Genomic DNA, 23808 nt, shown 5'->3' on the forward strand with positions numbered 1-23808 from the left:
ATAATAAATTGCTTTGCAAATAACAAAACTATATACATGATGCAATAAAATTGATTTAAAAGTAACACAAAACCATAAAGATAAAGTAATATACTTGCTTTAAAAATAACGCAACTACATGTTATAAAATTGCTTTTAAAATAACACAACTATATAGATAAAGTTAATATATCTTAAAGTTAAAACCAGTAGATATATGTTTTCAAACAACCCTTGTGGATAAAGGGTTAACAATGCACTTAGTACACTATACTAAAATAGTCGTCTGAAGTAGTATATATAATAGTATATACAATAGTAGCCTGCAGATGTGAAACATCAAAATTGATTTTTACTGAAGTGAAACTGAAAGTAAACGCGTCTTTATACTTTTGATAATCAAACAATTATTTTATTATAATTAAAATAACTTTGTTTGAATACCACTTTATTGAATATATATTTATAACCAACCGGTTTCAGTTCAACCCAAACCTTCATCAGTGTTAATAAATACATATTTGAAATATGTTGAAAACATACTGAAACCGGTTGGTTATAAATATATACAATAAACAAGGTACTCAAACAAAGTTATTTTAATCATAATTATGTATACCCACAAAGTGTTTGCTACAAGTCAAAAATTATTTTATTTGTAATAAAAGGTAGACAAAAAAAATAAATTACAAATTTAGAAATCATATTCATTACAATAGATTCGTTGCCAATTTTAGTAAGAATGGAAGCAATTATAGAACACAGAGTTTTGGAGACTTTTTCAGGAGGCTGGCCGAATGAAGTGGAGTTTTGCGCTTGCTACGCAACAGTCGGTTTTACCCCCCTATGCGTGCCAAAATATGTGTCACATAAAAAAATCAATATATTTCACTCTGCGACGGGAATCAAACCAACCACCATTCCGTTTGGTAGTCAAACACTACGAATTATGTTAAGTATCAAAAACGTTATGGATCAATAATAATTTACTGTTTATGAAGAAACACGCCAATACGCGCGCCCCACATTTGTATATATTTCAATATTTTTACATGAGAACGGATCGTTTTTACAACTCGTTGTATTTCGTCTGTAAAATATTTGCCGGCCTCTGTGTTTTCTTCTTCCCACAACAAGGGTCTCTTCCAGACCCGTGTTCATTTCTTATTTTTCTTAAAAAGACCCTCCACACAGGATCCCCAAAAATGACGTAGTTCGTGAAGAAAACTATTTGTATCTGTAGAGTTAATGTAAAAAAATTGTAGGTGTAAGGGTTGAAAGATTGAAACTACATAGCAATTTATTAACAAATCGAAAGGAAACTTTTGGGAAAATTATTTTTACAGCAATTGACATCGGCGGTAGTATATCTAATATTATAAAAGCTTTTATCAAGCTTTATAATTAAATAAGGTGTAACATTAAATGATATTTACTCGATTTGAAGTGGATCGGTAAATAATAGTACGAATCCTGTTAGTGATTTCCCTTGAATTTCTCTCAATCCGAGAAAGTTCTTCGTTTCTCTTGTCATCCGGGGATAAGCAAAAAGCTTGAAACTTATAGCTACTTCGATAATCTCTACACAAATCTAATCTACCGAATCCAAGAGTCCTTAAATACTAGAGAAGGAAAACAAGAAAAACAACTGAATAAATTTAAACGCCATGAAACAACCTCCCTAGAAACCTTCCACTATCCTCTTTACCATTTCCGTTCGACATCCATCATCCCAAACCTTGGGATTGCAATAGAGCTTCAAGTTCCTTCCGGCGTCGGTCGTAGAAATCCTGATATTATTGGTGTACGCAAAAATGTAAAGTTACAAGAATAAAATACAAATTATGTTACTACGCTTTCCCTTCATAAATGTATTCTTTGAACATTGGAAATAATATTTGTATTAGAGAAGAAAAAGAACCAAAGCTGAAATGAAATATGACAGAATCCGATAAGTATTTTATAGAGCCAACGAAATTATGTTCATTTGATAAAGGATTTTCTAGATTCACATTGGAAGTCAGGAGCTTAGTCAAATAAGGTTATATTAAAGTCCAACATTATCATTCTTCTCGTTGAATGAAATAAAAGCATTAGCAAGGAGGTTGAAGCAGTGCCGTGTTTGGGTAGCAAATCGCCCTAGATAAACAAAAATCTCCTCCCCTCCCTTCGCAAATGGCTGTAACAAGTTTCACATCTTATTATCTTATTATAATCTAAAACTGCACAAGTTATACCTTCTTTGCGACTTTTCACGGTAAGTCATGAAATACCTTTCCGAGATGATCTATTGTTTAAATGATACCTACAATGTTCAGCAATAAAAAAAAACCAACCCGTAAAAAATATATATTTTTCTATAAAATATATTTTTTCAATTTTCGACCCAGTTGTGCTATCTATTGGGCAGGCTATTTATTTGGTATGACTGAGGATTAGACCTTCCTCCCCAGGGACTAGAGTGACTCGTACTAATAAGTGCACAAAACCGCGATTGGGTAGGACCGACATGTATTTCGTGGTATCTGCTGTAATGTCACCAAATTTCAGAAAAAAACGTATATATCCGCACGTGTGTACGTGATTGCCACCAAAAGTTCATCGAATGTTCACTGAACAAACGAGTCAGCTCTATCGGATTTCGGGAAGTGGGTTGGTTACCACTTCCAAGATTATTCAAATAGTTTTATTTAAAAAGACTCAAATACACTTTTAAATTGATTTTTTGGCACACGTGTCACATATTGTTTGAGAAATATTAAAGTTTTGAGGATGTAAGCAGAGAAAAGTTCGTCACTATTTATTTGCGACTTGTTATGAAGATGTAGGTACGTCATTGATAAAAATCTACGGACGAATTTTCAACTTGTAAGCAAGTGTAAGTTTGAGCAAAATACAGAAACCAATAGAAATTTGCCGCCCCCTCAAAATTGCCGCCCTTGGCAGCTGCCTAGGTTTTCTTTGCCTAAATACGGAATTGTATAGATGGAATGCTACTCTAAACCAATTTTCCCTTCTGACACCAAGCAGATTGAGTAAATAATTACTGAAAGTACAGGGGAATAAAAGGATTTATTTTAGCCCATTTTCGAGAAATTTAACTAAGGGTGCAAACTTGTGGACTTAAAGTGAAAAGAAAAGAAACTTGTGAAGTTAAAATAAATTGAAATCGCGAGTTACATTGATTGATTTATAAAAAAACATTGTTTGGTTTCACCGTTTTTGTCAAAACTTTATTAAGATTATCAAGTGTTATGTTAACCATGATCAGAGATGTGCTTTATTTCAAATAAATCCATTTCAAATGGAAATGCAAAATGCAAAATGGGTATTTTCCATTTTGCATTTTAAATGCTTTTCTAAAAACCATTTTGCATTTTGCATTTTAAATGCTTTTCTCAATGCATTTTCCATTTTAAATGCTTTTTGCAACATTCTTCCTACTATCTCCACTCATCTGTTTTTCATAAGCCCCAAATATCAGTCGGTCCTCAACCTCGCTATGAGAGATAATTTACATTTGTCAAGTGGCAATTGAGTGATACCATTACAAAAAATACTGATTCAAATACTGAACATGGGGCCATGATGCTGTAATATCAAATGTTAGATAGCAGTTTCTATGTTTTTACGTTGGCAACATTAGTCCCGCGCAAATTTTTTGTGGTTTCATAATCTAGTCGTGGTGTTTTTGGATTTACCATCATGTAATATGTTTGTTCTACATTGATGTCCATTATTAAATGACAAAATTGTTTAAAAATTCTATAATTATTTTGATTGTTTGACCTGAGAAACCATTTTGCATTTTCAATGCATTTTGAAAATAGGTATTTTGCATTTTGCATTTGAAATGCTTTTCTAAGAACCATTTTGCATTTTGCATTTTCAAATGGAAAAGTTTTGACCCATTTCCATTTTGCATTTCAAATGGTTTTGGTTACCCATTTTGCACATCTCTGACCATGACACATTTTACATGTTATGTGTTTCGGTTCATTAGTTACCTAACCGCCTCACTTTTCGGCACAGATTATGGAAACTTTACTTAATTTCAACAAGAAACGACTACTTACATGCACAACATAGGCTATCAGGTTCTTAGTTTGGGTTAATTAAGTAATTTATGCGTATTTAGATTGAAACAAAACTTTCTCAAAAGTCAAATTAATACTAAAAACATCCAAAATGGAGGCAAAGAAATTCTTTTGTGAGGAAATTTTGAAATTTGATTGAAAATGGAGTTTTAATGAATCTTTAACATCTCTCCCGACGTAAATAGTTGTTTCCTATGGTGATTAAGTTAAAACAAAGTGTAATTCCCATAATCTGTTACTCTTAAAAGTGCAACGGTTAAAAGTAAATATTTACCGTTTTCTCTTGTTTTATTTATATTTATTTTAATACATATATTTATAATCGCATTTTAGATGTATTTAATTGATTTATATGTATACAAATCTTAATTTTTTTAATTGTAGTAATTTTTTTAATTTTTTTTAAATGGTTACTGTTAAAAACTTTTAGTGCTCTGTCAAACTATTTTTTACATGATCCAACTACTAATTTTGGATATTTGACTGTGATTGTAACTCTGATTCAATGAACTCAGATTTGTTCTGAATTGAAGCATCATTTTCAAAATTGGAACCGACTTTTCGAGATTTTAGACAAGCGATAAAGTACCTACCTAAAATATAATAATTTAACGGAAAATTATTCAAATTTTCATTTTCACAATTGGAACTGAGGTGTCGAGAATTCAGAATATCCCGTGATTCACAGGTCTGTGCTAGTCAAATTTAGTAAAAATGAAAACTGGTTTCTTAATGCACTTTTGAGATAATCCATGTATCTTTCAATTGTTATTTATTTATCAATGCGTGCAATTAAAAAATATATATATGAAACGGTTTCGAAATTTTGCGAACCTAATAATCTACCTATAGCGAAATGAAAACATATTTACATTTAAGCCCACGTGTGTACATTCTGTCTTCCATCTAAAACACGTTTTTTTTCCTACGACAGCAAGAAGAATAACTCAGACAAATTTTATAAAACAATTTATACCCAAGAGCAAAAATAATTTGAAAAATGATACGAAATATAACTCACTAAGCAAATTTTAAGCATTTTAATCGAATTAAAGAGGTCGGTATCTTTAGTGCGAGCATATAATTAATTCTTTTTTGGGGAAGTAATTTAACAAAATATTAAATTACGTAAATCTATAGTTACTGAATAATGCTTTATCAAAAAAAGAAAATAGCACAGTCCCTAGAAAAATCATGAAATCTGACTTTGTTTTAAGATTCCTAACAAATATATTCAAATGTACCCGCTTCAAATAAGAATAAAATTAAAATAATTTTATGATAAAAAAATATTTTACTATAGATAGGAACTTTATCGCTTCTCTGAATTCTTGACAAATAAGTTCCACTTTTAAATAAGACAATTAAAATCATTTTCTTTTAAAATATTATTATTTCATAGGTAGGTACTTTATGGCTTATATGAATTCTTAACACAATCAGCAGAAATTAACATTTTAGTGGAAAACTTTTTCCAAAGTAAAGTTTTGGGCAAACATAAATTGACGGAATTTTCGAAAACGTGTATTGCAGATTAGAACCTACCTATTTTTTTTAACGAATAAAACCACATCAAGAGCGTACGATTATAAAAACTGAATCAAAACCAATATCACGCGGTAACTTATTTAATCGAGAAATACTTCGCAATTATATTAGACTTGACAGAACAAATTTAAATTGTAGGCAAGCCTCCACTGTAGGGCGGGCTTCACGTTCCGCTGTAGGCGGGATACTGACTACGAACCTCTGATGGTACTGCCAGTGGAGTTCTCCCTCCATACGTAGGCACCAACAAAGTAGGTGTCCAAAAGTGTAAGGCGGAGGAGTTTCGGGATGTTTTAAGGGCGGGAAAGCGGTTTCATCAACGTGGAAATAATGATGCGAGTTGTGTTAATGGAGTTGTTTGTTTTTCTCTGCATTTTAAAGAGGGTGGTTTTTTATACGTATATTATATTATGTAATTACTACTGCCCTATATTCAGTAGTAATTAAGGAGTAGGAGAACGTCGGAAGAATCGGATATTTAGGTCCCATCTCTCAACAATTTAAGACATGGCAACTCTAAACACTCCTGGCACTAATAAGAACATACATTGAAATTTTAAGCAATATCGGTCGACTACTTTTCAAGTTTTGCGAGCGCAAACATATGGAATAAAAGTATGTAATAAAAGGGAAAGAACTGGAATGGTTTAAAAACTACTTAAGCAACAGACAACAAACAACAAAGATAAGAAACAATATATCAAATCCGATTGAAAATAAGCTGGGTGTACCGCAAGGATCTGTATTGGGTCCGATATTGTTTATACTCTACATAAATGATATGGTAAAAATATTAAAACATTGCAAAATAAGACTGTTTGCAGACGACGCACTAATTTATATTGCAGAAGATAATTATGAGAAAGCAATCAAAAAGATAAATAGTGACTTAGAAACATTGTCAAAATGGCTCAAACTAAATAAATTAAAACTAAATGTAAATAAGACAAAATACATGCATATAGGCAGAACAAATACGCATGAGGAACCAAAGGTTTCTATAAATGTGACCTATAGTTTCAAAGTGTGACATCTCCATTTTTACAGTTTTGAGATAATCATGAAAACATATTTAACTATTAATATTGACGATGTTTAACCATTTTTCAACGTATTTCCAATAAACATAGTGAAATATTTAATTTTATGAAGTAAGTTCTTTTGTATAATGCTTATTTTCATTTTTATTTAACTTTTTAGTTTGGATGTGTCACATTTTGAAAATAATGTATGGATTTGTCATACTTTGAAACTCATGATACTGGATTTGTCATACTCTGCAGCCAACTTATGTAGGTCCGCCATTTTTTTGAAGCCATGGGTGTACGTAACAAACTAGCAAAATTATACATATTTTTGTTAAAATAAGTACTTTATTTTCATGAGGTAAACAAAAAATATTCATTATATTTAAAAAAAAAAGTACAAACATCATTCTCGAAAGAGTGTCAGTACAATCACAAGTTTATTATCTTAATTTTCAATAAAAATTTAAAAATAAAAAAATTCCAATGAAAGCAATGACAGTTTTAAAAATACACTATTATTCAAATGATAAACAAGAAATTAAAATAGACTCGTAAATTGGTAATTGATGCTTGTACAAAGGATACGTATTTAATTACAAATCATATTATAAGGTCATTAATTTCCACGATAGGTTCACAATCTTCTTCGCTAACTTCCACATTTTCAATATTCTCGGATTCTCTCTGATTTTCTTCACACCTTTCGATAACATTTTTATAATATTGTAAGCAACCAAGAGCTCTCCAGTTGTTGCCATAATGTTTTTTTAAAAGATAATCAACATCCTTAATTTTAGCCATTTTTACATATGTTCCACAATTTAACTCTTTGGGGTTAATTTGTACTGCAGATAAATTTGTTTTGAAAATTTTCTTTGAAGAACACAAATCTACTCTATAGTGAGCTTCTCCAGCAACTGTTATGACGCCTGATGGTTTTTTGGTTAAAATAAATCTTTTCGAAGGAGCAAATTTAAAATGCCATTTGCCTGGAGGTTTCAAAACCTCCTGAACGGCAGACTTCCAGTCAAAGACTTTCACGTCAGTTCCAAGATTATATACTTTTCCATGTTCCTTAAATATATCGTAATACTCTTTAGGATTGACAATTACTTCTTTCTTCTTTATTTTTTTCTCTATTCCAGCAAAAACTCTGTCAGATGGTAGAAAGGAATGGCCTGGGACGGGAAAAAATATTTCAATTCTTTTTACAACATCACCTCTGTTTTCCAACCACTTCATGCATATTCCTATGAGAACAGAGTTTTTATTTTGTCCTCCGCATCCATCTGCCATTAGTCGAATAGTGTTGATTCCATCAAAATTAATTTTAGAAAGAAGATGGAATAATGAACTTGCGATTTCATTTGATCCTTTTGCGTACTGATCTTCTGTCCAAGCATATATGTGCACGTTAGTGAGTTTAGAATGGGAAGTACCAATAACTGCTGTAAAATTATATGTATATAATTGGCGTGAATAGTAAGCTGCTTGATCGGCAACTTTCGGCAGTGGTTGGTTCTTTTGGCAATCAAAAGAAATTGTTGCCATGCCCTTTTTTTCTTCTTCCAACATTGTAAAGAATGCCTTAGCCCGAATTTTATGCACACGTTTTTCTATTATTAAATTATTTTTCATTGATCCATCTACTTCATACTTAATTTTTTCACCAAGTTCCAAGCATTTGGAGCACTGATCTGTCCGTGGAGTTCCAAAACCAATATTGAACTCAGAATTAAATATTTTTCGGAAATACGAAGCCTTTACGATGCAATCCGATAATGCTTGAGCAATAAACATTTGACTTAATTTGCTGATATTAAGTTCGCAAGATAAATATTGCCGTGATTTTGTTTTGCTACGACAGTAATGAATTTCAAGAGGAATAAGTTTTTTAATAAATTCTATTACAGCATTTTTGCGGTTGGCAAATTTTATGTGATTTCTATCACCTCCCCGTTTCTCAATGGGAGGAGTGCCAGAGTTAAAGTATCTTTTAGTGACGCCAATCACACGCATTTTGTTGATATGTAAAATATCCAAAAATGTGTTTCTGCATACGGGTACCGTAGTCATAGTAGTTGTTTTACGTACATTATAGGTTATTGAAAGAGACTTCTTTTTCCTTTTGTTGCTATCTGTTTCGCTGTTTCCTCTTCTCCTAATTACCGATTTCGGTAAACAATATTTTAGCAAGTAATTGTCCTGATAAATTTTGTTAGACAACAAATAAAATTTCTTGTGAAATTGTTGTATGTCTACCATTGTCAATGACATGCATTGAAATGCCTTTGAATTGTGTTGGCATTTTGGCGCAAACGGCAATGTTGATGTAGAATATCTTGAACAAAAAGAAAGGGGATATTTTAATTTTACATGAAAAATAAATTTATATTTAATAATTATTTATACCCATACATATTTACTAGAGAGGTATCTAAAATACCTACATTTCACTTATTAATCTGAGTTGCCAATGAAATAGTTGATTAAAGTGAAATTGATGTTTCTAGAGACAGGTATAAAATACATAAAAAAATTCGTGTGTGAAAAATAAAATTAACTCTCGCACGCCCTTTGCAAAACTGCATGAACCATGAGTGATCTTGACAGTTGAGAACAAAACTTACCTTTTTTTCACTTCCCTGGATCTTTTCCACTTTTCTGGCTGTTTTTTTCTATTCCTTGCTTTCTCTGGAACAACACGTTCCATTGTTTTTTTATCTTAAAACTTTTTAAAACTTACTAAAATACCGAAAAACTGTCAACCGACACTCACAGCTGGACACACAAGACAGAAATGGCAGTTAAATCCCTCAATCACGTGACAAGATGGCGACTCCCTATTGGTTGAAGTGGATCTGTCATTATTTGATACTAATAAGCGAGGGATATGTCATTTTTTGATAATAACCTCAATTTTTAACTCAAATTATGTATAAATTTGAAAAGATATGTCAGATTCTGTGGCAAAAGCTATAATCAACAATAAAATGGCTACAAAACTGCATCATTATCTCATTTTAGCCAAAAATGGAGATGTCACACTTTGATACTATAGGTCACAAATGGAGAAATCATAAAAAAGTGGAAGAAATTAAATATCTAGGTGTTATTATAGACTCAAAATTGAACTTCTCAAAAAATGCAGACTATACAATTAAAAAAATTGCAAAAAAAATATCATTTCTTGGTAGAATCAGAAACAAAGTAAATAAAGAAACATGCCAGATAATATACAATACAATTATATCACCACACTTATAATTACTGTTCAAGTATTCTTTTTCTCTGCAATAAAGAGAAAATGAAAAAAATGCAAATACTGCAAAATAAAGCAATGCGAATAATACTTAAGCGCAACATATACACACGAATAAGAGACATGTTAAAGGAGCTGAATATTTTGACGGTGAAGCAAACTGTGTATTTGAATGTACTTATTTTTATACATAAAATTAACACAGGGATGATGTCTAAGGAACTGAAAAGAAAAATAAATTACAATAACGAGATACACGGACACGGAACGAGAAATTCTAAGCAAATTAGATTGCCAACAAGAAAAAAAACAAGCACCCAAAAATCTCTGATGTACCAGGCCGTTCAACTCTATAACAAAATCCCGAAGGAAATTGCTGTGATAGAAAATATTAATAAGTTCAAAAATGAATTAAGAAAATATGTCTATCTCAATTATTAATGTTTCTTTTTTGTGACTTTATTGAAATATTTAAAGAGAGATTATGTTTGCCAAAAAATGTACATGTTTATATGTTTATAAAACTATTAGCACACACGAAGATGTGAGCTAACTTAAGATTAATAAAAAAAAAAAATAATAAAAAAACATGAATTTTTATATATTAATACTAGCAGACGTGTACCCGACGTTGCTGTGGGTTATTCTTAGGAGATAGACATATACCACACCGCTATTTGCTGTAGGCCTTTTTACTGTATACAATTCCGCAGTATATTATTTTGAAGTTTCTCATTAGCTTTAGCCAGCGTTAGCAATGTAAGCGCCCGAAAATATGTTTTACGCTTTGATTACAAAACATCGACTACTGTCCAATTTCTATAAAAGGTTAACATATATAATCACGGTCAGTGGTTGAGTGGGCATAGCGCTTGGGTCTCACCCGAGCGTCGCGTGTTCGATTCCTCGGCTGGCTAAGTCCTCCATCACAACACAAGCAACATTTTCGGCTTTCTGTGATGGTTGTAGGAGATTTTCAAACATTGTTGGGTTATTCGTAACCCGGGAATGTTTGTCTTTCTTTAAAAAAAAATAAAATAATAATAATAATAATATGCATGTATTAAACATGTTAACTTTTCGGAAGTTATTCTTTAAACTGATAGTGAAAAATCCGTTGCGTAGTTCAGAAAAACTAAGAGCACAAACATTCAGACCAACGCGGATAGCGACTTTGTTTTTTACTATTTAAAAATTCATTCATAGAGAACATTGTCAGTGTGAGTACAGCTCAGTTAGCAGCAGCTCAGTCCGGGCCGACGCTCCACTAATTCCACATTCAGCACGCTTACTAGTTTCAGTCCAATCCTCAAACAAAGTTACCGTATTGTCTGCGAACGTAATAATTTATCCATTTATTGATAGTTCTCATAACTCATTGGTATAAATTATAAATAGAAGAGGTCCCAGTATGTTTCCTTTTGGTACACCGTTGGCGGCTCAATAACGAAGGTCTTTTTTGGTCAAAGACCTCCTAAAATATGATGCAATAGTATTAATATAAAAAACTACCCGACGTCAGTCGTAAGTTTATTGTGTTATAAATGATAGCGATCTTGAACTTGAAATTATGTTTATCCATTGTTCACGTAATTTGCATGGAATAATTTAAAATGTCAAATTCTGTGGATATCACATCGAAAAAAAATCGCAAAAAATTCATTGAATCATGACAAAGGTATTCAAATATAGTGACAATTTGTTTATGTTACAAGAGAGAAAAATAAAGAGGTTAAAAACAAAAGTTATCCTTTTTATCAGTGCATTTGACAGAGTTTGGAGTTTATACCAATCAGAATTAAAACTTTTAATTGGAAAATATCTTTAAAAGAAAAAAAACATTATTTAGTATGTGTGTATATAAATAATCGTAAATCAAACATAATTGTACTACCGGCTTCAGAATAGGTGGGTACCGGCAAATTAATTATGTACATTGGCTGTTTTATAATATTCATTACGCATTAGCAATATGTATTAACATTTCGTATTATTATTTTCTTTCTTTTATTAGAGAAAGAAAAAAGATTAACATTCCACTTGTGGACCCCTGGAACCGCCTCTGTGGTACACCATAGTTAGTGTCTTGTGATTTATTTATCGTTATGCCATATTTGAGATGCTGACTTCTACCTGTCAAATAATCTCTTAAAACATTCGTAGGATAAACCTACAATCCCTATATTATGTAATCTGTTTAAGAGTAATTTGTGAAAAACTGTATTAACAGCTTTGACTAAGTCTATGAATAGGGCGATGGTCTGGAAAAACCCCTGAAGAAAAATTTTATTGAAAATGTTCGATAAGGGCGTTGCGATATGATGTTTAATGATTTTTTTGTAAATTTATATTAAGGCTTTCAGGACCATTGGAATGTACAGTGTTGAGACTATTTTATTTTAGTGTTGAGATCTATTTTGATTATACTGCAGATGCCAATGAATCTGCAAATTCCTTGGTGTCACTTGATGTTTTCCGCAAGGTTAGATCTAACCGTATTAAAATATTGATTTGTATGGCAAGCAATTGTGCGCAAATCAGTGGTGGCTGTATTTCTAATCTGTAGTTTGTTAATGTTGGTTGATGTGACCTTTCATGAGAGCGATACTGAGAACAGTCACCCACTCTATCAGTGGATGGTGGGTACTCTCAGTATCGCTCGTGTGAAATACCGCCATTTTTCAGAATTGAAACGTAGCTTGATGTGGCTTAAGCCATATTTTTATTAGTTGATATTTCGCACAGTGAATAAGTACTAAGTGACACAAATTATATAAATTTGCAAATACTGATATTACTTTTTTATGCTTCATTTCATGCATTGTGTAATATATTTGATTCGAGGACGAAACTTGACTTCACCATAATGTACCTATTACGAATTCGCAGCTCTTAAATATCTACTTTATATGAATAGTGTCATCATGAAGCTTCCTACTTACCTTAAGATCGAAAGTATACTTTAGGTATACAAAATACCTCTTTATGAAACGTATTACTTGAGGGCAGATTATATATAAGGCATATCTACCGTGTATGTCGAATAACCAAATGTCTTCAAATAATACAATACATATTATATGTTTGGATATATATATTTAAAATAGCACATCAAAGACGTATATAGCTGTGAGGGGGTAGTTTTTAAGGGTGGTTTAAACTAAATGTCTTAAAAATGTGTTTAGAATGTGGCTCAAAGCATGCTTTACATATATATAAATACTGCGATACCAACAACATGAGCTATCAATAAGCTGTGCCTTGGAGGAAATTCACGCATTAATGTATTGTATAATTTAGGAGCCGGTTATGGGTACCACCACTCCGGGAACCATTCGGTAACCACCCTGCCATAAATCACTATAAGTGTTTTGCTAGGTTTGGTGACATATCAGGGGTGCACGGGTTTGTGGGTGAAGTTTGTATGGGTCGGATCGGGAGAGACTGGTTGAGGTAGCCCTTTTGACTTCTCTCCCATCGCCTTGCACCGCACTAGGAGGGGTGGATTCATACGTCCGTCACCCCTGAACACATTGACCCCAGATTCCTACCCACCCCTCATCTCTTTTCCTTCCTCTTACTTCCTCTCCTTCCTTTCAATAAAAAAAACACCCTGAATAGTGGTCTCACACCAGGGCGATACTGAGGGCCTCCTCTGTGGAGCTAATGTAAAAAATGTTTTCACACAATACAGATTTAAAGCGTTATGAAAAAATAAAATGTTTCCAAATCATCAACTGGTCCTCGTCGAGAGGGGGGGATTTGTGATCCCCTTCGGAGCCCTTTAGAGACCAGGCATGGGCGAATATAAGGGGGGAAAGGGTTTAGGGGGTTCAATCCACCCCCCTCGCCCTTAATATTTTCGAAACCCCTTCCCCCATGTGAATGCTATAGCTACGCCACTTTAGAAAGGGCTGGGGTTCAATTTTCTTCAGTTTTGGTAGGTATTTCACAGCCTTCGCTCAAAACGTAATGTTTTGGTAATTTTTAATATCTGTATCTCAGAAATATGAATCAGATATTTCTATTTTTGAGACCGATAATTCGTGGTGGAATTCCATTATAATATATTATAATAAAACAAATAAAAAACAAATTACCAAATATTTAGAAATTCCACAATCTTAAACGACTTAGTAACAAATAAAATTGATTAAAACCCTATAAACTACCCCTCTCCCCCCTCCCCCATATGTTGTGTATATAAACCGTAGACTAAGAATTTTATGTACCAGTCTGAAGATGGCTTTGACGAGCTGAAACCGGTTACGGTCAAAATAAAATTAAGTGGAATAAAGTTTTTTATTTGTTTTATTATAATATATTATGAATCAGATACTTAAGTTGGACCATGTCAAGAGCCAGAATAACAGAAGAGTATGTGTGAGACGATGTTATGAATGTGAATTATGCAAAGTCGAGTGTGTGCCAAAACAGAGTTTGTCGTGCGGTCCGTCCTCTCTGCCTACCCCTGCGGGGAAACGGCTTGATAATTAGTTAGTTAGTTGTGTCTGGGATACTATTTAATCCACAGAGACCGTTCTGATCTGATTGTAAGAAATTTTGTCTACATAAAAAAATGCTTAGTCTGCTTTAAAAATATGCCTTTGCCTCAAAATTAAGTCCCTCCGGTCAAAATCGGCAAAAAGTGATTTTTTTAAGATATCGCGTTTTTGTAATATTTGAGAAAGATTCATCGAGTCTGCTGAGGTCGATTTGTTGATTTTTTTTCTCCATAATGTAGGTTCAACAAAATAATAACTACTTACACACTTACACCATTATTAATTTGATGCACGGTATATTATTTATTTTAATGTACTATATCTAATACTGTGGGCAAATACAAGTATAAAAATAGACAAAAATAAAAATACAAAAGAATATTGTCATACGGACACAAACAATGACACGTCCCTACTGTTTTTGGAGTAAAAATAAATATAGATTTAACGAGGAATACCGTTTCTAGCTCGTTTGCATTAAATAATTGGGATTTATAATAAAATTATTGAATTTAAAACTACAAATTGGCGATCATTTCATGGGTTATTATCGATTGCCATCTAGCGAAAAATCTTAGAAGCTTTTAACGAAAGGTTTTCATAACCGCCTGATTTCGGATACAAAAGATGGCGGTGGTATTTCAGAAACACGTACCGCTCCAACATGGCTCTAACGAACGATGTCGCTTTTCCCTTCGTGAATAGCCAAACCTCCTAAATCACATAAGCCTCCTAAATTGTATGAGGACCTCCAAAAAATGTATTTATATTAATATTTTTAAATTAACTTAAACATTTGGATGTTTGAATTAATAAGAATAAATTGATAAAATATCCCACACAAGTTAGGAGGCTGCTTTGAACGAGTGTCCCGGCCTTGTTATATAGGAGGTTTTGGAATAGCGCCACCTAGCGTATATTTATTGCACAAAAAAATGTACGTTGACGTCTTTAGTACCTAATTCCGCCACGGGTAAAGTTATCATCCATAGAACTGTATTTTGGATCTTGGTGTTGGTCCCACTGTGGCTGTTGTCAGTTTCACGGCAGTGTTTCTCAGCAGCTGTTTGCGAGATGTTTGGGAAAAGCGCTGAACTCCCGGGATTGACATAAGAACAATATAAACGATTGTAGTTTTCAGTAAATGTGTATCGAAACTCGACAGGGTGAAGTTACAACAGTGCTGTGTTTCAGTGATGTCAAATAACCCAATAGGATTTGTGTATGATTTACCATGTGAGTATTATTATGATTCTTTACCATTTTAGGGGCGCAAGGGTCCGCTCCAAATCAATGCAACACGTTACCGCAATTACAATGCTTTTGTTTACCTATTTTCAAAATTAAAAGTCTTCCATATCTTAACCATTCCCTCGTTCCACTGTTTTGTATTTTGTATTTAAATTCAGCATGTTTTTGCGCCCGAATGTCAAATGTAATTAGAACCATTATTTCCTTTCACCGTTACTTGAGCGAGTTACAGAAAAAGATTCAAGGTGTAAAAATACATCAAATTATCTGGTAATAGTCTTGACTACAGTAAATATATGTGTAAAACTAATAAGTACTCAAAAACATTTCAAGTGATTGTTGTCTTAGCTCTGAAGTACGGCTACAAAATATTGTTATATTAGTTTTGACATTTCGCCTTACCTACACCATTCCTTGTGTGTAGATTTTGTCACATCTGTCAGGTATGTAAATATATTTTATTTATATTAACTGCATCTTTATACATATTTACAGCAGTTTTTATTGATGTTTATCAATATCACACACACATACGATGCAATACATTGTATAAACATTAGCAGTGTGATTATACTAATGTCAAAGTTTTACTAATCTAGGACATAGGCGAGTTATTAGATATAATTTCTATTGTTTTAAAATTATTTTTGTCTTATTTGATAACTACCAATCATCGTTTTTTACTAATAATAAGATTTGACTTGTGAATATATTGTTTTGGTTTGATATCACAGTTTAGCAAACCTGTGTGTGTGTGTGTATTGATTGTTGCTTGTAAACAAAGTTTTATTAGATTTAACTTATCTTTATTATTCATTGTATTGTGTATCTATCATTATATTATGTGTGATGATAAGTATAAACATGATCTTGTTATTAAATATTATCAAGTGACTGATTCAGTCTACCATGAATTGAGTCACTTACAGAAACATGTGAAAGAGAAAGTATTTATTGAATCAGTTATCAATTAAGAATGTTATATACATTGCATAGTGTTGTAACACTCCATTGAGCCCAATATGGTACAATTATCACATGTATGGTGCAATTATATCTTAAGATCATTCTATTGAGGTTAACTTTTCAGCGCACAAATAAATTTTTATTTTATCGCTAGTTAGATGTTTCTTATAGTGGTAGAAATTTCTATTTGAAACTTGCAAAACATTAAATTCTATACTGTTATATAATGACTATACAAAATTCAATATAGTATATATTAATATTTTGTAGTGTGAATACCGCAAAACAGTTACTATTACTTGGAAAGGTCTGAAGCCAGTAGGACTAAGGTATCCCAATTTTGAGGTATGTTATGCTGAAGTGATTGGGGAAAGAATGGAAATGGGTGAAATATATCCTGAGAGGCCAAGCCACGATGCGTTTAGCGCATTGTGTTTCCACTCTAAAGGCGTTCAACTATTTTTTTATTTATTTATCATTTTACTCCTGTGAAACAGACCTTTACATGTATAGGTATTATTTGTTTGTTATTATAATAACTGTTCTCTGCAGTCTGTCCTCAAAGAGTTTCACTGATTATTTAGTAGGAATCTTATTCGTTGTTGATGGTTGTCTCAATATTTTCAATAATGTTTTATTATTTTTCTATAATGCTGATAGAGAAAGAAAGAACTTGAAATTGTATGTGAATTACATTATAAAATATTATTATACTTTTTTGAAGCAATATCGTTAATACTATTCATAAGAACAAAAACCTAATAGTGAATTAAACACGTTAATATATTATTTTGCTTTTTTGAGTAATATTGTTAATACTATTCTTATGAAAAAAAACCTATTAGTGAATATTACATGAATTACATGTTAATATATTATTATACTTTTTTTGAGTAATATCACTAATACTATTCTTATGAAGACAAACCTATTTGCGAATAGTATTGTGTGATGTGTTTAATATCCTAAATATTATTCTTATGAAAAAAAAACCAATTAGTGAATATTACATGAATTACATGTTAATATATTATTGTACTTTTTTACCAATATCGCTAATACTATTCTTATGAAGAAAAAGCTATTTGTGAATAGTATTATGTGAATTACATTTTAATATATTATTATAAATTTTTGGAGCAATATCATTAATACTATTCTTATGGAGAAAAACCTATTAGTCAATAATTACATGAATTACACATTAACATTTTATTATACTTTTTTTGAGTAATATTGCTGTTCTTATAAAGTAAAACCTATTTAAAATGTATTTGTGGAACTCAAAGGTGCAATAAAACAACAGAAGTAATAAATTCATTCTCATGGTAACAATATTTTTTACAAAGTATTATTTTTTTAATTGAAATGTAGGTAGATATATATTTTTTTATCATTAGCTCCACACACGAGGCCCCGATGAAAAAAAAATCCCTCAGGGCCTATGTCATTTTGGGGATGCTGTGTGGACGGTCTTTTTGGGGAAAGGAAGGAGGGGAAGTTCTGGGAAAGAGAAAGGTATGAGGTTTGGGTAGGAATCTGGAGTTTAATGTGTCCAGGAGTAACGGACGGTCGAGAGAGTCCGGCAGGAGTGGTCAAAAGGTCTCGCTCAGCCAGTCTCTCCCGATCCGACCCACCACTCAGTAGGTAGGCATACGCATCAAACCTAGACAAACCTCACCCCATGAACCCGTGCTAAGTCACCAAACGTTGCGAACCACTTGGGGTGACCTATGGCAGGGGTGTTGGTCATCCAATAAATGGTTTCCGGGGCGGCGGTATGCATACCCGCCTCCCAAATTGAATTAAATTAAACTAATTTATTTTAATTGCGTCGTTTATGACTCATGAATGATGACAAATTAACATTCGTTATGTTGGAATATTATATTCTTTGTAGCTTTATGACACTGATCTTAATATTTACCTTATATTTAATTGGTTTGCTCAACTTATTGCTTTTACGAATGAAAACTGGGTACTTGACAACTTGTGCGACATGTTTTGTCAATCTTCACAAATTAGACTTGTGTTATTATTTTCACCACGAAGCTTGACAGCAAATAGTAATGAACCTGAAAAGGTTTATAATAACTTTTACTATAATATAAACTTCATATATATATATATTGAGGAATGGTTCAAATTCTATGAAACAACCCGTCCTAAGCTGTTATGTTGGTGTTACTTACAATTTTTATGATATTATTACTTAGCCATATTTTGATAAGACGAGACAATACCCCAAAATAAGGCCAGAATCTTAACGACGTAAGTGAAGCTGCCGTGCACTAAAATATGCGTCGCGCGGCCATGGTGTATTGGGCAGACTTTTGGCTGAGTTTGCCCTATTATATCTCTAAAATTAAGTGGGAATCTAAACGACATAAGTGATGAAGTCGTGTAAAAGCAATATTCAGCGCGCGGCCCGGCGTAATGGACGGGCCTACGGTCGACTTTGCCCTAGCAGGCCTAGAAAATCGGTATTTCTGTGGGGTTTATTTTAATTATTTCTGATGAACGTATTACTAAAATCTCAAATGGATCTAGAGGGATCCCTCGAGAAGTTACAGATTCACCGTCTAGAAAAATAAAATTCAGTGCTCACCGCTAATTTTGTAGTTGAAAAACGTTGTATAAAATTTTCAAATCGTTTTACATAAAATATTTTAATGGAAAGGTCCCGTTTTTATTAATCTTATTTTAGTAATACGTTCATCAGAAATAATTAAAATGTGAGCAAACGTCGAGCAAACCCCAGTTATTAGAGTCTTATGTCGCCTTGGAGTATTTTTAGTTTCATTTGGAAGAGCATTAGGTATATTAGGATTTTTGTAGCATGGAATTCGTGGAATTTAAATTTGAAATGTTAAGTAGATTTGAGGTTACTGTCCTTTTCTCCACGTTTTCTGAAAATATGTATTGTTAAAATGATTTTCGTTTTACCTGGTCAATACACTAAATTATATTGATATAAAAGCATCTAAAATGACTAATTTATGTTTTTATAAATCTTGCATAAATAATATCATCTTTTATTACCCAAAGAATGTATTAATGGTTGACTTTATAACCACCATCCAGAATTGAAACGTTGCTTGATCTCCTTCCTCTCCCTTCTACACCAGCCTCACAACTTAACCCAATATTGGAAATTGCATAGCCTCATACTCTCAATACCATAAATTTAACTCGAAATTTTTATTTGTTGTAGATCCTTTCAGTTTCACCATGGTGAGACGACACCATTAAAACAAAGTTGTTTTTACTATAATACATCTATTTAAAGATACTTTTTTTTGTTTCACTAACGAATGAACCTTCCTACCAATGGACTGGAGTCGACTGCGTTAAGAACTGAGCCAAATCCCCATCGGGTAGGACCGGCATTTATTTCGTATATTAACTGCTGTTATGTCGTCCAATTCCAATATGTTCGCGTATGTATGCGTGATTACCACCAAAAGTTGATAGAATACGACACGAGTCTATCTGCTGAGTGGGAGCTCGATCGGATGTCGGGAAGTAGGTTAATTATCACTATTAATTCAAGAAAACAAAAGTGCAATATATTTAAAAATTGAAGCGTTGCTTGAAAATTGGCCATGTTTGTCAACTAGATCTGAATAGGTACTATTTGACCCTTCTCTTTCCCCTCTCTCATTTACTTCCATCACACAATATTCCCCAATACTTAAGGAACCACATTCCGACATGCTGCGAACAGTGGGACTGCATCATACACAGTTGTTAACATAAAGCAGGCATTAAAATTATTAGCATTCATTGTTTCTCGTGGCAAGTCTTGAATAGTCAAGGAGTGAGTCAGACCAAAGCAAATTGTTAAACGAAAGGAGTGGGTGGCGTTGATACTGTTGATAGTACTGAATTTGCTTAGCAAACCCCGTCGCACAGTGGGCTGAAAATCGCCTTTCATAGACATAGAGACTTGAATTTTCAAGGGTATTTTTTTTGGCTAGAAATGGATTCTGCTGATCATTACTATGCTATAAAATTTCGTACGAAGCAATTGCGTGTACAAATGAAGGAGTTATCATTTTTTTAAGAAAAAATTGTATCGCACTGACATTAAAAATGAGTATGTCGAAAAATTACAAATAAATAGTAGTATATCTGTGTGTAGGGATAGAATGGCCAACCTTATGATTCCAGAGATAGCCTCATTTTTAATGTCAGTGCCATACAATTTTTTCTTTAAAAAATGATGACGCCTTCATTTGTACACGCAATTGCTTCATATGAAATTTTATAGCATAGTAATGATCAGCAGAATCCATTTCTAGCCAAAAAAAATACCCTTGAAAATTCAAGTCTCTATGTCTACGAAAGGCGATTTTCAGCCCACTGTGCGTCGTCCCGCTGACTCGGTAACGGTACGAAATCAACAAAAACCGGAGACCCTGCGCAGAAAAATCCCACAATGCTCTGCTCTGTACACCGTAGTGAACTTTACTTTTATGCTCAGGGTCTCCGGTTTTACCGTTCAGAATCAGAATTATCCTTATTTATTATCAGAATCTCTTATCTTATCTTTCTTTACCTTGCAGTATTTTTTCTTCTTATTATCTTTTCTTATAATTACTTTTCTTTTACCTAATTATACTTTATAAGTGGCGCCACTTTGCACGTTTGTAGCTATCCCATTAATGTATTGGTGTTGGTCAGGTTTATGAACTCTTACTTTTTTTTAACTTTCCATTTTTTTGTTATTTACCTACATACGTACAGGGTGTCACACTGATTAAGAGGAAGCTACAAGCCAAAAATGTGTATATTCTTGGTATACCTTATATGTTAGGAATATGTCTAGAAACATTCGATTTCAAGCACAAAACTGGTTTATATTTATTTTGTAAATAATTTTATAAGAAAGCAAAAAATTCATCAAGTGAAACTGTCACAGATAATCTTAGCTATAATACTGTATTTTTTTAAGTTGTTTCGTTTATGCGTTCATATATTTGTATTGAAAAAATATTTTTTTTAGTAGTTCTCATTTATATTTTTTATTGAGTAATTTATTTTTTTTATTTGTATTCTACTCAAGCAAAAATATAGGAAAACCTTCAATTTATCTAAAGCATATTTTTTGGTATTAATAATGTACACCAATTCGCTATAAAGATCAATCAAAATAGTGATTTAGCATTAAGCTTCGCCTTAAGACTTATTTTACCACTGTAGCCCAAAGCTTGCAAGCTTTTTGTGAGATATACAAACATTTTTTCTGCTTTATAGTTAAATGGATTTAAATACATTCCATAGAAAAATATTGTGAACATTTGATTACAACAGAGCTCTCCGTTTGAGGGGTTTTGCTGCTACGTTCAAACAAATTTACTGGTTCATAGAAATATTGTTTTTAGTAACACATTGACGAACGAAATTGTGGTAGAAACTTTCACATTTATTTTCCCCAATATTTGAATGTGTTCCAATTTTACATTTTTCTTTGTGTAGTCAGGTAGGTGATAAACAAAATCAACGGGGTTGGTTTTGACAGGTGGATTATTGAGTGGTACACACAAAGAGAATGTTTTGGTAGAGAGATGTTGGAATTTGGTTGATATAAGAGAGAAATTATTAATGGTGGAAATTATGTAGGAAGTATAATTTGAGGATAATAAACAGGAAATGAGGAGAATAATACTTGGAATTATGAACGTAAACAAAGCTGTAAACAAAGTTTACTGTGAATTAATGCAAAATATTGTTTTTGATTTGAAAGTTTGATCGCTTTGAAATATTTTACATGATTTAATTTTCAATTAAACGCTGCGAGTAGTACATTTGCCTTTGAAATAATCGAAAAATAAGTATTTTTGTAAGTCCAGAAAAAAATAAGGTATCATGTTTATGAAAACTGCTTTAAAGTGCAAAATTTCCTAATCACGAGCCCATTTTTGGAAATGGTTTTATTATATAATGTGGCAAACTATGTTCTTTAGAAAATGATTGAAAAATATTTTAATATTTGTGCCTTAACTTTACAGAATAGAATATAACATGCTTTTTGGCGACTTTTTTTTTGCAAAGCAGGCGGCTGATTTTAAACGGGAATTTCAACTTTATCGCCATCTGCAGAAGAACTGCGTGATTTCGCCTAATTGCGCTTGTTTTTTACGTCTTATGCCGGTGCATAGCCTTAAATATAAACGAATAATATTTATCCTCTGACACCATTGACGATTTTCTATTTATTTTAGCGGAAATCAACAGATTTATACTGACCCTGAACATTCATGACCGACTCACTTATTTGATTCACTTGATCATGCTACTAACCATAAATCACAAAGCAATAAGTGACTAGACGTCATTTTCCTCACTTTAGCTAAATAGCTAATTTATACTGCTATGTGTATGAATTATTTATAATGTTATGTTAATTTTATTAATGTTTGTCAATCTAACATCGTGTATTATTGCGTAAATAAGCCCCCAAGCTTTAACATAAAGTATATTAAAATAATAATAGTTGAATATGTCTGAAATAAATTAGTAAATTAATTATTTAGTGCGGAAATGTAAACTCACAAAACTAGTCGTCAAATTCGAAAAAATAATAATATATTAGCTTCTTCAACTTTCTTATACTCGTCATTAAAAGTTTTTGCTCAGTTGGTTCTTGTTTCGAAAGAACACACTCGTTCCAAACTAAATGGGCACTAGATTGAGACCTCGGTTAATGAAGTGGAAATCATCACCAAAACACTCAAAATTAAAAAAATAATTATCGACATAATAATGTTCGACAAAGGTTTCACGTCAGATCTGTAAGAAACGCAAGTGAAATTATTTTCTTAAAATGGCTAGAACTATGTTTCATAACCTGATCTTAGTAGCAAGGTTTCCATTTCCCAACCTTCCTCTAGCCTATCTCCGTCTCCTCATTTTCTCCAACCTATTATTACAGGTGATGATGTTCTAAGAAACACGAATTTTAATAATTGCTTGAAATGAAATAAGCTGTGTTTAGTGACCAAATCTGAATATTTAGATTATTTTCCAATCTTCCTCTGCCATATCTCCTCCCTCTACCACATATCCTTTATCTTCCCTATCTCATTCACCTTCCCACTTTTTTCAGCCTTTGGACACAGTCCAACTCGGTGACGGTTTTGAAAGAAATACGAACAAAATTCGTTGCT

The 23808-nt window shown here is 32.5% G+C and overlaps 1 long non-coding RNA gene across 1 annotated transcript in view; it reads left to right on the plus strand.

Annotated features, from left to right (window-relative positions):
* Window positions 1-15456: 15456 nt before the first annotated feature.
* LOC149418035 (uncharacterized) overlaps window positions 15457-23808 on the plus strand; it is a 145820-nt gene continuing 137468 nt past the window's right edge. The window contains exon 1 of the long non-coding RNA XR_016303122.1: window positions 15457-15655. This is a non-coding gene — a long non-coding RNA (uncharacterized LOC149418035). The remainder of the gene's footprint in view (window positions 15656-23808) is intronic.

Source organism: Hesperophylax consimilis, chromosome 14, assembly GCF_061612785.1.
Source record: "Hesperophylax consimilis isolate HC1 chromosome 14, BYU_Hcon_1.0, whole genome shotgun sequence".
Classification (NCBI taxonomy): domain Eukaryota; kingdom Metazoa; phylum Arthropoda; class Insecta; order Trichoptera; family Limnephilidae; genus Hesperophylax; species Hesperophylax consimilis.